We start from the raw sequence: 15,147 nt of genomic DNA, 5'->3' as shown, positions 1-15,147 counted from the left end.
TCTGAATATTTGGAGTATGTTGTTCCTCCTGGTGAGCGCATTGCTCGTAAGATCCAGCCTCGGAGTACTCTGTACTCTGACACCGCTTTTCACCAAGTCCAGGCTTTTTCTTGTTTCGCGGAGTTGCTTCGCGAGAACCGTGCCCTTCATGAGGACAAGATTGAAGCTGGTGCTCGTATGAGAGAGATGGAACAAATGGTGAAGGAAGCCGAGGCTGGCGTTTGGAAAGCCGGTCAACAGTCGTCTGATCATCGCCAGGCGTTAAGCGCTGTTGAGGCGAAACTGGCGAAGGCCGAGGCTGACCTTAAAGAGTCTGCCCGCGAGCGCGCTGCCCATTATAAGGACTTTGAGACTGCGTGCAAGAAGTCCAATGCTGATCTTGCAGAGGCACGCAGTCGCGCCCTTGCTGCGAAGGAGGCTTCCGCCCGACTCGAGAGTGAAAACGCTTCATTCCGTAAGCGAATTGAAGAGTTGGAGGTGGAAGCTACATTGAGGAAGGCGTATGATGGCAAGCTGGCTGACACATTGGCTTCCAATGAGGAAGCCATTAAAGTTTTGACTTCTGAACTTGTTGCCGCTGCCGCTAACCGTGACTGGTTGTTGAAGCATGCCATTCGCAAGGTATTACCTTTGTCTCCTTCGTCTTATTTTTTTTTTGTTTATCCTACTGACTGTTGTTTTTTATGTAGGTTGCCCAACTCATCATTAGCGATGATGATTTGACGCGCTGTGTTGGAGTCGTTGTCAATGCTTCCCAACGGCTTGGCCACGAGGCTGGTTTCCAAGAAGCCCTTACGCATATGCGTGAGAACCTTCCGCTTGAAGCCTACGCTCTTCACGCCGTAGATGTGGACAAGGAGTATACTGCCCCCGAGACAGAATATGATTCCCTTACGTTCCCTATTCTTTCGCAAGTTGCTGAGTTTGCGAAGGAAGAAAATGGCGTGCAGCTGTTGAGGAACTTGCTTGAACCCTCGCAAGCTGGGCCTTCCGCCGCTCCTGCCGGTAGTCAAGAAGATAGCGTTGCCGTTGACTCTGGGAAGAGTATCAACGATGTAGATTAGGCTATGTCATCTTGGCTTGTATTTTGCTTTTTTTTTTTGTGTGGGGGGGCATATGTGCTTGCTTGTAATTTCCATGTATATAAATGAAATGGATGTTTATTTTGTGAAATGCGGAGTATCTTTTCCATTCAAAATTGACCCTTGGCCCATTTTTACAGTTGAAATCGATTTACATATAACACTTTCGCAATTGTACTGCGTTCCATGTTCTAGGAATCGCTAACCCATCGAGATGCATCAGCGTGTAGGCGCCTTTTCCCAATACTTTGTTAATTTGATACGGGCCTTCCCATGACGGCGCCAATTTTCCTTGTGCATGCGCTCTTAATGCCTCGTTGTTGCGAAGGACGTAATCTCCGGCGTTGAACTCACATATCTTCAACTTGGTGTTGTAATACTTTTCCAGCTGGCGCTTGTAATTTTGTTCTCTTATCGCGGCCAACTCTCGACGTTCTTCTAGAAGCATTAAATCTAACCGCCTTTCCGCATCATTGTCCTTTGGTAATGCGATTCTTGGAGAAGGAACACCGACTTCGGCGGGGATCATTGCCTCAGTACCATATGTTAGGCTGAATGGTGTTTCCGCATTACTTGTGTTTCTTTGCGTTCTTATGGCCCATAGTACATGAGGTAATTGATCTACCCATCCTGATTTGTGGTTTGCTAACCTTTTCTTTATCCCGCCCACGATTATGCTGTTGGCGCGTTCCACTTCGCCATTTCCTTGCGGATGAGCGACAGAGGTGAATGTCTGCTTGACATTGAGCTCTTTCAACCAGTTTTGGATGTGTTTGTCAGCAAACTGTGTTCCATTATCACTGACCAAATTCATGGGTAATCCAAAACGACAAATTACGAATTCCCAAATGAACTTTTTGATGCTGGCTGCGTTGATTGTCGCGACCGGCTTTGCTTCAATCCATTTTGTGAAGTAATCGATTGCCACAATCAAAATTTTCACCCGAACCAGCGCCTCTGGAAAAGGTCCAGTTATATCAATCTCCCATTTCTGGAATGGCCATGAGGCTGTTACCGGTATCATGGCGTTCTTTGGGCGTAGCGTGTTTGGCGCGTGGCGTTGACAAGCGTTGCATTTTCTCAATTCTTTTTCGGCGTCCACATGCATGCCTGGCCAATAGTACCCTGTTTTCATGACTTTCGTGACCACCATTCTTGGTCCTGCGTGTACACCACATATTCCTTCATGAATTTCTCTGAGCAAGTAATTTGCGTCTTGTGGGTCCACGCACCTGAGGAGTGGTCCTAGGTACGATCGCCTATAAAGAATGTTGTCTTGAATTGTATAGTTCAGCGCTTTGTGACGAACCTTTCGCGCCTCTGCTTTCTTTTCTGGTAGGATACCTTTTGTGAGTTAGTTGATGATTGGTGTCATCCAACTTTCCTCTGCTTCTGAACAGACTAGAATTTTCTTGTTCATTATTGAAGGTGTTGCTAGGACCTCGATGCGGACGTCTTTTGCTAGGTGTTCAAAACCGACGGCTGCAAGCTTGCTTAAGGCGTCAGCCTGTTTGTTCTCGCTTCTCTTGATGTGTTTCACTTTGCATGTGGCAAAAGTTGTCATTAACGTTTTAGCTTGCGTCAAATAAGACGCCATCTTATCGTCTCTTCCATCGTATGATCCTTCTATTTGGTTCGCCACTAACATGGAATCAACGTGCGCTTCCAAGTGGCGTGCCCCTAGCCTTTTAGCTATTCGCAGTGCTGCCAACAATGCTTCATACTCCGCCTCATTGTTTGTGCTTTTGAATTCTAGGCGTAGTGTGTACGTGAAATGTTGCCCTTCTGGGTTTGTTATCTTTAGGCCCGCTCCGGCGCCTTCATCGTTGGAAGCTCGATCTGTGAACATCTTCAAGACTTCATCCTTCATTTGATCCACCGGGGTTTCGATCTCTTTTTTACATTCTTCCTCCTTTTCTTGAGGGATTTCTGCGATGAAGTCAGCCAACACCTGGCCTTTAATTGCTGGCCTCGGTTTGTATTCGATGGCATGTTCTCCCAATTCTATCGCCCATTTTGCGAGTCTTCCAGACAGTTCTGGCCTGCTTAGCACATTTTGTAATCGAAAGTTGGTGAGAACATGTATCGGATGGCCTTGGAAGTATCTTCTCAATCGTCGTGCTGTCTGGACCAGGGATAGGACCAACTTTTCCAAGGTAGAGTACCTTGTTTCTGCGTCAGCTAGAGTGTGGCTTATGTAATAAATAGGCGTTTGAACGCCATTTCTTTCCACCATCAAGACTGCACTGACTGTTCTATCTGACGCTGCTATGTATACTATTAGCGGTTCTCCAGCTTTGGGAGCTGTAAGCGTTGGTAATTCTTCCAAGCGTGACTTAATTTTTTGGAATGCCGCTTCCGCTTCGTCCGTCCATCGGAATTGAGATTTCTTGAGGCAATTTCTTAGGGTCGAGACGAACGGGAATGATTTTTCTGCATGACTAGATAAATATCTATTCAGTGCAACTAATCTGCCATTCAGCGTTTGCACCTGCTTAATTGTTTTTGGTGACGGCATTTTCCACACGGCTTCCAATTTTTCTGGGTTGGCTTTGAAGCCACCGTTCATCACAATTACCCCCGGGAACTTGCCTTCTTCCATGCCGAATGAGCACTTTCCTGGGTTAAGCTTCATGCTAATTGACCTTAGAGTTCTGAATGTTTCGTCGATATCCTTCAACATGGCTCCTTCCGTCATGCTTTTGATGACCAAGTCATCCATATAAACTTCCAAATTTCTTCCAATCTGAGATTTGAACTCTCTATCCATCAGCCTTTGGTATGTGGACCCAGCATTCTTAAGACCAAATTGCATCATTTTGTAACAATACGTTCCGCTGTTCGTTCTGAACGCCGTTTTATCTTGGTCTTTTGCCGCCATGTGGATCTGGTGATACCCTTTGTACGCGTCTAAAAAGCATTTGAACTGAAATGGTACAAGCGTGTCTACTTTAAGGTCGATCTCAGGCAGCGGATAGCAATCTTTTGGGCAGGCTTTGTTTAGATCTTTGAAGTCTATACACATGCGCCATTGGCCATTTGCCTTGGGTACCATTACCGGGTTGGCTACCCATGTTTGGTATTGGATTTCCCTGATTATACCCTCATCGATCAATTGCTGAACTTGTTCATCACATGCTTTTGCTTGTTCTGGTCCCATTTTTCTTCGCTTCTGTACTACTGGAACGAAGGTCTGATTAACCTTTAACTCGTGTTCCGCTTTGCTTCTCGAGACCCCTGTCATATCCGCAGGTGTCCATGCGAAGACATCAATGTTCTTGACCAACAGGTTTTTGAGTGTCGCCCGTGTCTCCTCAGAGATGGCGGGGTAGCGTTGAAGTCACCGATGGCTTCTCTTCCCAATATTATATCATATTGTGGGTGGGGGGTCTCCATTACTAGGAAGTCGACATCTTCCGTTCGCGAATGGAGCCCATCGCTCATCTCAACTGGGAATGTTAGCTGCCCTAGTGGGTATGCAATGCTTTGGTTGAATCCCGAGATTGGGGCGTTGACTGCTGTCAACCGACGTTTGTCTTTTTCGTCCACCAAGTCGAAACACTAGCGATACATGATGTTAGACGTTGCCCCGTGTCAACAAAGAAGCGCGGCGTCCTGTAATTTCTGAAGACGGTTGTGATTACTAATGGAGCCTTCTTGATTGCCCCTCCTCTTACTCTTGGGAAAATAACTTGTTCTTCCTTCCATGGCGCCCAGTCTGTTTTTCTCTTCTTGTGTTGAACATTGCTCGAGATCATGTTGGCGTGTAGGTCCTTGATCTTCTTTTCTGGTCTTCCACCATCTCTTGGGGGTGGATGTCTATACTTTCCTCGTATGTTTTTGACGAGGTGATCTAACTTGCCATTTTTGACGCATTCTTCGATCGCGTCTTTCAAGTTCGTACACTGGTTTGTTGAATGACCATATTGCTCATGAAAGTCGCAATAGCTTCTCATATCTGTGCCTGGCCCTGTTTAACTGGTGCCGGTTTTTTTAGTTGGATCCCTTCGTTGTACATTATATGGGCTGGGCTTCTTGTCAGCGGAGTCCATCTGGATGTGTTTGACTGGGGTGTACTCGACTGACCTTTTGTCTTGTTTTGGATGGGTCGAAGGTAGACTCTCTGTCGCTGTTCAACCTTGACCATACGGAAGACATTCTTTTTCCCTGGCGGGCCCTATTAATGTCATTTCTGGCCTCAATTTTTGCCAGTTATTTTCCCAAGCTTTTTTCCATTCGTGCGTACCTTTTGGCCGGTCATAACATCATCTCATCGCTGCGGCATGCCATCTCTGCCCGTAAGGTTACGTATAAGATCGTCACATTTTACGTTTTGGCGAAAGGCTGCCCGCAGAAGTTCGTCACTTACGCCGCCGATATTCAGGCCTTCTTTGTTAAATCTTGTGATGAAGTCTTCGAGTGTCTCGCTATCTTTTCTAACGACATTCAAAATGTCCGCGCGGGTCACTGATGTGTCGCCGTTGTTGGCTAAACTGTTGGGTGAATTTTTTCGCTAGGTCTTCCCAGCTCGTAATTTGGCCATATGGAAACCTTTCGAACCATGCTCTAGCGGCTCCCACCAGGGTTAGCGTAAAGATGTGGCACCATAACGGCATAGTCCACCCTGACACTAGAACCGCGGCTGTGAAGGTTTTCAAGTGGTCATCTGGATCTGAGATACCATCATATTGACCCACCGTTGGCAGGATTTTTGGGTTTTCTGGTAGCTCTGCTTCGGCTATTCTTGCTACGAACTTTGACTTTCCCGGCGATGTTGTTGGTCGGTATGGCTTGGAAAAATCAACCGCTGCTTCTGGATGGTATTTCACTAACTTTTTGGTGTCTGGCTCTTTCCAGCTTTCTTCATAGTCTGGGTCATCTAGGCGTGAGTCTGCTTTCAGATTTGATCGTTGTGACTTGTCTCCTGCTTTGCTGTTTTGCTTATCAGGAGATGTTTTAGCGAAAGGTGTTTTCGCACGAGCTGGTGTTGAGTTCTCTTCAGATTCGTCATCCTCATTGCTACTAGAAGCTGTATCAAACAGTGATCTAGGTTTCACAACGGACGCCATTTTTTCTTGTACTTTGTCTCTTAGCTTTGGTTGTTCAGCCTCGAGCCACGCCATGATGTCTGGCGGCATGGTTGTTTTGGAACGTGTATTTTTTTTAGTTTATCCGTGACGGTAGGGTGAATGGTGGAGGTATTTAAAAGACCTCCCCCCGCCTCCTCTACGTCCAGATTTTCTATGTTCCCTTCTAGGTTGGCTTTTTGGCCAACCTCCTTCGGTGTTGTCTTGCCACTCATCTGAGTCAAGAACGGAGTAAGTTACAGTTCTAGCTATATGCACGGATGGCGCCAATGATGAAACACGGATCCACCCCTCAAGGTCTAACACGTTAGTCCGAGGGTGATGGTTACGTATCCTACACGGGGGGTTATAAAACCTTCTTGGCGCAGACAAGTGCAACCTGCAAAACAAAACACCGTGAGCTCGTTACGAGGAATGGGGGGGATTCTCTCGTAACCACCCTCCGGCGTGAGAATCAGTACTTGATAGTACGGAGTAGTGTAATGATAGTAATAAGAGGAGAAAGTATATCCTTTACCATTTGGAGGTTTACTGGTATTTATAGCCGGAGGAGAGAGAGTATGACCAGCCACCTTGTCAGGTTTTCCACCAATAACATTCTCCATTCGTGCGGTCGTGGTGGTTGGTAGAAGTTGGTGGCATCATGGCCTTTTGACAAGGACGTGGTTGTACTGTTTTGTACCGTCCTTTATGTGTTGTCTAATCCCCATTGGTTTGGTGTTTATCCCTATGTGGGTCACCATCTTTTTGTCCCATGCTGGTGGGACCTCTGCCTTACTGTTCCCGAGGTATCAGGAGAGGGAATATTGGACTACACTCTCCGCGCCATGTATTACGCCCCACGATGGCGCTGTTGTGGCGCTTGGTGTTCTGTCCAGCGTCTATATTTGGTGATACTTAGTCGCATGGTGGGTTTCATACCCTACCTCTACACCAAAATTTTGCAGGATTTTACCGCAAAGCTTTCAGATTACGACATAACGAAATTAGTACATGGTTATTTTACCGAACAACAATGATAGTCTTCATGATCATGCTTATTTTCTTGGGTTTAGTAAGTTACTTCATTTTGAATAATTATTTTAGCTTGTCATGTGTTTATGTAATTGCATTCGTCGGAATAATGATCATTCTGTCAGAGCCCCTTGCACTGCAGACCAATCTCTATTGGTTTACAGTTGTACTCGCTGAGGTGCTGACGGGAAGACTAATCTTCTATGAACACGAAGTCCAAAAGATCGATGATTTCTTGCTTCAACGAGGAAAAATGTTGTTGAGTCACATTGCAAACTCTTGTATTGAAATGGTTGATGATGTGGATTGTGAATCAAAGGTGCTAACAATGTTGGAGGAGTATGAGAAGTATATCCCTGCAATTCATAATGAGGCGTTTACAACAAGTGGGAGATATATGTCGTAAGTTCATTCATAATTAAATGCTTCGCTTAGCCTCCATTATTGCGTGATTATTTATAATAACCTACTCGAATCGCTCATAGTGTTTAAAACCTTGTAATGTACAGACTTCTGGAGATGTTTACTATGAAGGGCCACATAGATTCACTGGTGGACCTTAAGGGGCTCGATATAGATACAAGCGAACTACATTACTCCGTGTAATAGAGCATGCGGGACATTTATCATGTCCTAAATTTTATTTTTTTTGTGAGTGGAGTTTTTATAATGTAGGGAGTGGTTTAGCGTGTTAAAAGTGGAGAAGATAGAATATGTAGTGATTTTTATGTAATATTATTGTTCCGCCATATTCATTTTCAAATTTTTGTAGTTGTGAGTAGAGGAGATAAATACGGAAAGGATTTAAAGCTTGCAAAATAGTAGGATAACACTTGATTGACAAAATTAGCCCCTAAATGGTAGAATTTTGGGTATGGCAGCCGAGAGGTTCGCACATGATCCCTCTTGCCAAGACATTTTCGTCCACTGGTCATGAGCCCCATAGATCCACTCATAACTTAAGTTATGTCAAAGTTTGAGCCTTGTTCAACTTGAATAAGCTCCTTATCAGAACTTATGATGTGTTGAGTTTTTTTTATGGTTGGATATAAAGACATCAAGTGTTCATAGAATTATAGTTGTTATTGTATCAAATCTCCATAATTCAAAAATAGATTTTTGAATATTTGAACACAAATATGTATAAACCACGGGGACAGAATATTCGGAGGTATAGTATGTGTACAATTAGCTAGAGGTGCATAAAATACCTCGTTCCAGACTCGACCCGACCCAGAATCGGTTCCTACCCGTACCCGACCCGCGGGTACGACCTGGTATTGGATTTTTCCCTGAACCTGTACCCGGGATCGAACCCTACCCGAAACCAGCCCGCTTCTACCCGACCCACAGGTACAAACCATATTTGAGTTTCTCCCTAAAACCGGTTCCAACTCTCCCTGGTCAAAACCAGGACCCAACCCGGGCAAAACCGTTAAGATCCGGTCAAAAACCAGAACATACCTGAAACCAGTTCCTACCCAACTCAGTTCTTGACATTTGTTGACCAAACCCGAAACGGGTTCCTACCCGGTTCTAGAAAAAAACCCGGTTTGACCACCTCTAAACACTAGTATCATCAACAGAAGCCCATATCTAAATTCAAAAAGAAGTATGGAGCTATATAAAAACAATCTCATTATTGATTTCCAGGTTTATGAATAAGCACATCATTAAAAGAAATGGTTTAGGTTAACACTACCTGCTACTGCAATTGCAAATTCTTCTAAACAAAATACCACCACAACTCAAAATACAATAAATAAATAAATAACTAAAGACCAAAAATTACAGCATCATACAAGTGAAGAAACATGGTGATGCCTTTAGCATATCCCCTGCCTCATAAGCTGACATGTTACATATAGCACAGCATAACAGCTCTAAGCCTTCATAAGACATAACAATACAAACATTAGTAAATGTAAGTTACATAAATAAAACATCCATTATCTGATAAAATAGCATAATATCCTACTTAACAAAGAATTTAAAGATAAATATCCCTATTAATATAGAATGTTAATCGTGTCGGTCAGTGGGGTAACGAGTAGGGTTGAATCATTGAATTCAACCATGACCCATATATATATATTTGTGTCAACTGTCAAGGACATCAACCCTAACTTGGACACACCTAAATTTGTGTAACCTAAACACGACTAGTTTAATTCATTTATCTTAACGGGTCAAACAGGTTGGCATGTTGTAACCAGATTGACGAGTCAGAAAAGGGAAGTAATCAAATTGTAAACTTGTTAAACAGGTTGCCGGTTTGCAACAAATGAGTTGAACGGGTTAAACATGCCGATCCACACACAAACCGTTTAAGTAAACAGGTTAAACATGCCAAATAAGATACAACCTGTAATATCTGAAAATCAAAACCAATATATTCGTTTGTGCAAAAGACACCAGTCCTAACCTTGACACATTAAAATTTGTGTAACCCGAGCACAGCCCAATTAACCCATCTATCTAAACAGAACAAACGGTTTGGCCATTTGTTACAAACTAGTTACACAGTCTGACAGTCATAAACTGTCAACCTTCTTAATTAAACGGGTTAAACATGTCAATCCGAACACAAACCCTATAATTAAACCACTTAAACAGATTAACCCGAACACAACATCTTTACTAAACAGCTTATCTATGACAACCCAAAACCAGATTTATTTTCTGTCATATCAAGAATTGCCACCCTTATCAATTATCAATACTAAATATTAATCCGAAGCTTCAGTTTCAACACACAAGATTCCTTCGTTTTCTTTAACGCAAAGGGTATTTTAGGCATTTCACAAATCACCAAATATTTGAACTTTCTTATTGCTAATACTCACCAAAAAAAGGCTCATTAACATACATATTGCACTACATAAAGACTATCAATGCATATTACACAACAACTAGATTAACAAGAAAAAGAAACAGTAAGATAAACATACCATCAACTAGTACCAGAACCCCATTTCAAATCCGTCGAACCCGGTGGCAACACAAACCCCCCATTCCCATTAGATGGCAACTTCGACAACGCCGGCGGCTGCTGCAAAATCCCAACCGCCCGTTCCCGCTTCCCAAACAACTGCTTCCTCAACACATCATGCAAATGCCCAAACAACTCCTTCTTCAACGCCTCAAACGCCAAATCCAACCGCTCCAACTGCTCCATCGCATTCTTATTATACATAAACAACCCATAATACAACTCGAAACTATCACTCGACGTATTCTCCACCAAATCCAACAACCGCTCATACCCCTTCGTATTAATCGGCGTACTATCCAACCCCAGCTTCTCCAACACCCGCCCGACCGTATGCGTTATAAACTGCGACTCCGCCGCGTGCATATCGTGCTCCGCACACGTCATCTCCCGCATCACACACCCTTCCCTCGCAAACGCGTCCAAAAACTTCTCACACCTCGAAACTCTACTCTCCTCGTTCCCAATCCGAACCTTATCATACACAAACGGTAACCCGGTCCACCCGTCCTTCCCGCTCTCCGGCCCGAACATCGGGTGGGTACATAATATATCGAATTCCGCCGGTAACGTTTGCAAGAACAAATCCTTCGCGAATTCTTTAACCGACAACACGTCGACGAACAAAGTGCTTCGTTTTAATCGTTGTAAAGGTAGAGACTTTAAGACTTTATCGGTGGATAATATTGAAGTGCATAATAATATGACTTCTGGGTGTTCTTCACAGAGGTCATCTGGGTTAGTGAAGAAGGTGACACCGAGATCACGGGCTGGTTTTGAGTAATCGGATCTTGAATAAGCGAGAACAGTGTGGCCTTGACGGACGAGGGTTTTGGCTAAGAATTGGCCGAAATTGCCGAAGCCAACGATGGCGATTTTGAGGGTTTTGGATTTGGTGAAGTGGGTGTTGAGTTTGGATTCGTAGTCGAAGGGTTGGGCGGCGTCGATGGCGGAGGTTTGGGTGCGGTGGAGGCGGAGGGTTGGGGTGCGGCGGTGGGGTGGTGGTGGTTGGAGGCGGTGAGGGGTTAGGTGGTGGGTGGAGTGGAGGTGGTGGTGGTGGTGGTGGTGGTGGTGGGTGGTGGGAGTGGTGGTGGTGGCCGGAGAGATGGAGAGCATTTTCCGGCGAGGGTTTTGGGGTTTACGGCGGAATAATAATAATAAGAAGAAGAGGGGTTGAAAGGTTTTATTTTTATTTTAATTTAGGTGTGGAGGATCGAAAATGTTTTTAAGACATGCGGGTGTGGTTTTAATTTATTATTTTTTGATTTATTTTTAAGATTATGATTATAGAGAGATGTGTTTTTCACCAAAGTAGTCAACACCAAAACGAACTTTCCAACCCCTATTGTTATAACGAGTATAGCGACAATGAGGATATGATAAGTCAAGAGTATGACAATAATAGAGTTTTCTAAACTACTAAAAAATAAAATAGAACGATCGGTTAGTTTCACTGTAGGAGGGGGTCTTCTGTGATCAGCCTCTGACGTGAGAATCAATTATTTGATACGGGTAAGAGGTGATAAGAGAGTAAGTATGAAGAGGAGTAGAGAGAATAGGATAAGATTGAATGAAAATATTGTTGGTGAAGTCCTCATTTTAAAGGCAATGTGAAGCTTCTCTTAGGAAGTTTAAGCTTCTAAAAGAGAAATGCTCAACTCTTCTTTCAACATGTTTTGACAAGTAATACCATTTTAGTATAACTTGCTATCTACTTTTGTCATGTCATTTCGACATTTGTGCTATACGGCAAATCTCAGTTTATGTCACATCAAAGATGACTTTTTCTAAGATTTATTGTAGCGACCTAGAAGCTTCAGTGGTTAAGTAAACTCATGATTATGTTAAACGTTAGTCAATAATTAGTTATTTTTCTATAAGGGACTAGTTTTGACATTTTTTTTCATATATTGTGAAGTTTGTTCATAGATTGTTAAGTGTGTAGAAGTTGGAGGGCTAAAAGTGTCAGGGTGAAAGTTCGGATGGTTAATTAGTTGTTAACGACTTAATTGGGGATGGATAAATGGATCAAATTAGGGTTTCTTTTGGATCTTTCAAATCAATATTCTTTTCTCCAAATCCTTTTGTATTCGTATTCGTTTCATGATCGTAATAAGAAATCTTCGTTCGGTTTTTGTTAATTCATAGTTCTTGGGTGTAATTGTTTACAATTGGTATCAAAGCTTTGTTGGCTCTCGATCCAAAAGAATTAGTGTAATCCATGAAGAATCCGATAGATCAAGAATGGTGTCTACCAAAATTGATCTGGAGAAGTTCGATGGGAACAACGATTTCGGTTTGTGGCGTGTGAAGATGAGAGCCACGTTAGTTCATCAGGGTTTGGTTGATGCTCTTGCCGGAGAAGCGAATTTACCGGCGGAATGAGAAAGATAAGGACATGATGGAGAAGGCTCACAGTGCAATTATTTGTCTCTTGGTGATTTTATGAGAAGTCTCAAAAGAGGCAATAGTCACTCGAATATGGGCAAAGCTTGAGAGACTGTACATGCCTAAGTCATTAGCCAACATATTGTGTCTCAAGAAAAGGTTATACACGTTTCATATGGCTAATGGGAAGACTCTTAAAGATCTCATTAACGAGTTCAACAAGTTAGTGTTAGAACTTGAAAATATAGATGTTAAAATTGGATTATGAACATTTCGTGGACACGCTTATGTATGGCAGAGAATCTTTGTCCACTGAAGAGGTCCTGCTGCCAAGAATTCTAAAGAGCTGAACAAAAAAAATGATGTCCAAGAAGATACAAGTGATGGCTTGTTTGCAAACGGAGCAACCACAAATGAAGCACCAAAGAGGCAGATAAGAACAAAGATTTTCAAAATCAAAAGGTCAGTCAAGATCCAAGTCAAGAACAACCAAAAGAAAATGTTATGTATGTGACTTACTTGAAGAAAGAGTGCCTAGAAAGAAACAACAAAAATGGTGAGACTAATAAATTCAAGAATCAAAATAGTATGTTGCAAAAGGGTCTTCTGATGGATATGACAATGCTATGTGATGAATGTCACATATGATGAAGCCATTGACCTGGCATCTCACTGATTTTGCATATGGTATTGAACAAAGCAGTTACCTACATAACTCCTTCCTCTACCGGACTCATCCACGCCTTTTATGGGTATGTTTATATGGGCTAACTGTCTTAGCCTTTCCCAACTTCCTAAGTGCAATTTTCACCTATTACGGTGTGATACAACAATAGTAGCCATTATTCCTTTGTTGTTGTTGTGTTGTCATTTGCTTCTTGATCTGCCCTGCCGCTATTGAAAAGATTATGGAAGTACGTTTCCGTCTCAATTTTATGCCAAGCTCTTTGAATAATACTTGTCCATCCTCTCCCTTTATAAACTTCACTACCCTAAGATATTGCCTCCAACGTTCCCTTGCTTTGGCAATACTAAACATAAGATGATCCCCCTCTTTTGTCACAAGATGTTCGTACATCCATTTATAGGCTATGTTCTTAGCTTCCGACACCGCCTTCTTCGCCTCTATTTTTGCATTTTTATAGGCCTCCCTCAATCCCACTCGCTCCTCCTCGTTCGTGCACATCAAAAGCTAACTAAAACTTTCTTGTTTACACTTTATCTTGTCTTGCACGTCCTTATTCCACCACCAAGACTCCTTGTGTGACATTCGTCATTTTTGGTTTAACTTGTTTTTGTTTTTGTATTTGAAACCTGGCCCATTTTGTCTTTCGGATTCTTCGTTATTAATAAAATATTGGGTTTTATGTTTCATTTATGTTTCACAATAGTCGGATCAAGAAAACACCATTTTATTATTAAAAACGAACTTCAGGGACCCAAATCACCAAACAACCAAAGCTAAAGGGGTGTTTTAAACTAATGGATAACCCTTATGGGCAACCCTTACTTTTTCCACTATAAAAGCAATGTCCCATGCACCATTTTGGTTGCTCTTTTTTCTCCAAATTCTCTTTCAATCTAAGATCCAAGTATCCATTACTCAAGTTCATTTAGTTTGACTCTTCAAGGTCAAACTAATACTAATCTTTTTTTCTAACTAATTCTTGTTACTTAAAAGCTTGATGTTACAACATATATATAATATACACCCCTTGTTTCATTCGGCTTTCACTTCTCCGGCCATGGTCGGTTGAAGTGTCGTGCTACAAGGCAAGGCTACATGGAGGACTATTATAGTCCTTGATAAATACTTTAATTTTGTTTATGCTTATTAATATTGTTTAGTCCTTACTTACTTTTAGTTTCCAAATCATTTTTAATAGTTCAATGGTATTGGGTATGTGGCCACCATTTTCGGTTTCATCCCGTGTCAAGAGCCGAACCAAAACCGAACTTTTGTTTAATACTTTATTGTTAACATATTGTATGAAAGATTTGAGTATTATTATTTTTAAGTTAATTTTAATGATTTCTATGGTATTGAATATGTGGCAACCATCCTCGGTTTTATTATGAGTTAAGGACCGAACCGAAACCGAGCTTTTATTTAAACACTTTATTTTAACATGTTGTATGTAAACTTGAGTACTATCATTTATAAGTTATTTTAATAAAGTTCCATGGTATTGGGTATGTGGTAACCATCCTCGGTTTTATTTCGAGTCAAGGACCGAAACAAGACCGAACTAAACCGAGTTCACTCGCTTAAGACACACTAGTGTGTTTTGAGCCACCGAATCTCATATTTTCTCCAAAACTATTTTATAAACTTATTTTATATTGTTTTCTCAAAACACTTGGTATGTTGGATCTAACTTGATCTTATAACAAGTTTGGACCGACAAAACCAAACACTCGCTTAACGGACGTCGAGGTTCTTCTTAATAGAACTACACACTTGGTTAAGCTTCTTTTGATTTCATTGAGTTATCTCATAACATTTTGGAATCTCGGCTTCGAGCTTGACCAATTATCAAGACTCGAGCCAACAAATCCGAACACCCTTAAAATCTCGTTTTGG

General features: G+C 42.2%; 1 pseudogene across 1 annotated transcript; it reads right to left on the bottom strand.

Annotated features, from left to right (window-relative positions):
* Window positions 1-8,865: 8,865 nt before the first annotated feature.
* LOC143570919 (arogenate dehydrogenase 2, chloroplastic pseudogene) lies at window positions 8,866-11,306 on the bottom strand (annotated as a pseudogene). The gene is made up of 2 exons (XR_013142018.1): window positions 10,135-11,306; window positions 8,866-9,072 (listed from the first exon to the last, which is right to left on the bottom strand). The product of XR_013142018.1 is annotated as an arogenate dehydrogenase 2, chloroplastic pseudogene (transcript).
* Window positions 11,307-15,147: the final 3,841 nt, after the last annotated feature.

The sequence above is a fragment of the Bidens hawaiensis genome, unplaced genomic scaffold, assembly GCF_021521415.1.
Source record: "Bidens hawaiensis isolate Kalapana, Puna unplaced genomic scaffold, B.hawaiensis_p1.1 tig00025175_1, whole genome shotgun sequence".
Lineage (NCBI taxonomy): Eukaryota > Viridiplantae > Streptophyta > Magnoliopsida > Asterales > Asteraceae > Bidens > Bidens hawaiensis.
The sequence above is the reverse complement of the archived record's forward strand: the minus strand, read 5'-3'. Positions and strand labels throughout refer to the sequence as shown.